The sequence below is a fragment of the Camelus ferus genome, chromosome 1 (genome assembly GCF_009834535.1).
Source record: "Camelus ferus isolate YT-003-E chromosome 1, BCGSAC_Cfer_1.0, whole genome shotgun sequence".
Taxonomy (NCBI): Eukaryota; Metazoa; Chordata; class Mammalia; order Artiodactyla; family Camelidae; genus Camelus; species Camelus ferus.
In genome coordinates this window covers 23,850,733-23,853,667 of record NC_045696.1, presented here as the reverse complement: position 1 = coordinate 23,853,667, position 2,935 = coordinate 23,850,733, and the positions used below count along the sequence as shown (strand labels likewise).

The 2,935-nt window shown below is 41.4% G+C and overlaps 1 pseudogene; it reads right to left on the bottom strand.

Annotated features, from left to right (window-relative positions):
* Positions 1-577: 577 nt before the first annotated feature.
* Positions 578-1,912, bottom strand: LOC106729485 (annotated as a pseudogene).
* Between the last annotated feature and the right edge of the window lie 1,023 nt (positions 1,913-2,935).

The following is a 2,935-nucleotide window of genomic DNA, read 5'->3' as shown; positions in this document are numbered from 1 at the left end:
TATATAAACCATATTAAAAAGCAACATTTTAGATACAGGGAATTTTAATGAGCTTAACATAGGAAAGACAAAAAAAATTTAAAAATACAGTGGCCTTTGCTATCTCATCTCCAGCCTTTGTCTTTAGACAGACTGATGAACACAAATTCAACACAGGTAAGTTTTAATCTGCTCTAAGAAACTGTGAAGGGATTTCTTCTGTGTTTAAATATACTCATATAACCAGTTACATACATCTAACTGTAAAACCAACCTTCCCTGCGTTGTGAGATGGTAATCAACACCTTTGTGAAAAATTGGACATAACTAATCCAAGCTAGCCTCAATTTCAATTCTGTCTTTAGAAGGGGAAATAGTGATAGCAGTTACTGAACCAGAATTACTATCAAAAACCAAAAAGCATGATTATATTTATTTAACCACCAGACAATTTTATTTAAATCGGGAATGTTCTACAAGAATATGCTATCAGTCATTCATGACCTGAATTCTGGTTCATCAGATCAATTGCAATATAGCACCTGGTTTAAAAATGTCATGAGACATTTCTATCTTGCAATAAATAAGGTAGTGGCCATTACTTGTTAGTAGCATTTTTTAAATTAGCTATCAAGTCTGCCCTTTCTCCTTTTTAATTAATGCCAGCTGGAAGGTTCAGAAGTCCCCATGACCATTTTCATTTCTAACACCAACTACAAGTTCGGGGGTCTCAGGTTTGCTAATTAGCTGGAAGGACTCCTGAAACTCAGAAAAGCCATTTTACTCACAATTCTGGATTATCACAACAAAAGGATTCAGACTAAAATCAACAGAGGGAAGAGTCACATGAAGCAGGGCCAGGAGACACCAAGGTGCAGAGCTTCTGGTTGTCCCCACCAGGGGGAGTGGTGTCCACAGGGCCTATTTCTCTATTTCTCTTAGCAATGATGTGTGACAATACACATGGTGTACTGCCAACTGGAGCAGCTCATCCAAGCCTTGGTGTCCTGAGTTTTGCTGGGGTTTTGACACATCGACGTGATTGACTTTCCACATGGTTAACCTTAGCATCCAGCCCCTCCAAGCGTTGGAGTGATACCATATTACCTAAGCCCCTCCACCATAAATCACATTGTTAGCCTAGACTATCTGGCATGGCCCAGGGCCTCCAGGTGAAAAAATACACTTTTTTTTTTTCATTGAAGTACAGTTGATTTACAATATTAGTTCAGGTGTACAGCAGAGTGATTCAATTATAAATATATAGTTTGTTTTCAGATTATTTTCCACTATATGGTACTACAAGAAATTGAATATAGTTCCCTGTGCTATACAGTGGGTCCATGTTGTGTGTCTATTTTGCATATAGTAATATGTGTCTGTTAATCCCCAACCCCTAATTTATCCCTCCCCACCCTTTCCCCTTTGGTAACCATAATTTGTCTTTTCCATGTCCATGAGCCTGATTTTGATTTGTAAACAGAGTTTGTATCGCTTTTTTTTAGATTCAACATTTAAGTGATAACATATATTTGTCTTTCTCTGTCTGACTTAACTTCACTCAATATAACAGCAAATACACTCTTATGAGGCAGACATTCCAAAGGATTGGAGATTACTTCCCAAAATTGAGGACAAAGGTCAAATCTCTCTTTGGGCAAGGTTAATTCTTTACTGCACACTGGCCAGGATAGTTTCTGTTCCAGGGACATACTTTCTGGGATTCTCCAAGTACTCCAGCTATGTCTCCTATTCCTAGGCGATGCCTTTGCCCTTGTTGGCATCTACATGAGAGAATCCAGGGCCAACCTGTCTGTCATTCCAACAGACCATGCAGACTCGGCTCAGTTTTGTGCTTGCCTCTTTTTTCCATGGTGTGGCACTAGGCACACTCCTGAACAAACAACCCCCTGCCCTTCTCAACATCACCCATTTTTAATTCACTCTCTGTTGCATGAACTATAAGGTTTCCACTTGGAAGCTAGACACACTGTTCTCTCCTGAGCATTTTTGGCCACGGCATTATTGCCTTAGCCTAAGTTGCCCCAAAAGTAGCACCTGAGCTAAGCACCTGCCTGCAAATGTTCATCTGGAAGATGATTCCAGGAAACAAGAGTGAAGTTGCAGGAAATGCAGGATGTATAAAGGGATAAAACCAATATGAGAGAGTGATTTTGAGGTTGCTGCTGTGGAGAATGGTGTCTTATTCCACTGGGACCTCCTGAGAAGCCAGAGAATGCCTCAGAATTTTCCACCCCAGTATGAAGAATATTGATCCATTGGCTTATATTCCCATTGGTCAAGCACCACCCTGCTGAAACTCACTCTGGCCACAGTCTTTGGCACTGGAGGAGACCTGGGGCAGAAGCCAAAGACTTTACTGTTAGATAACTGGAGTGCACTCTGGAACTCTACTCCAGAAGTGTCTGGAGCCAGAGGATAAATTTCAGCCACATCTACCACAACCACGTTACCTAGCAGTGGTTCACAAATGTTAAAGTTTATCCGAATATCTGGAGAGCTAACAAGGAACACAGATGCCCACATTCATAGAAGACAGATAGGATGTGGGCCTTTGTCTGCTTACCGAGTTCCCTGGGTGGTTTTACTACTCACACTGATATTTGATCACCATTTATGGTACTCTGTAGGACCCTACAGGGATAAGGCAGCCTTACCAGGAACTGACGAACTTAATCTTTCTACTCTTAACCTGAACTCTTGGCAGGGCCAGAGTGTGTTCCCTCACATCCTCCCTATCCCCAGTCATGTTGCCTCAGTCCTCGTAATGTGGTTCCTACCTGCTCAGCTAGTACCTTAACACTCTGATTCTCATCAACTCTCATCCTCAAAGGAAGGGAAAATTACATTTAATGAACATCTGCTGTGAAGCAGCCTATCTGATAGACATTTTAGAGACATGGCTCCCTTTCATCCTCATAGCCACCCTGGGAAG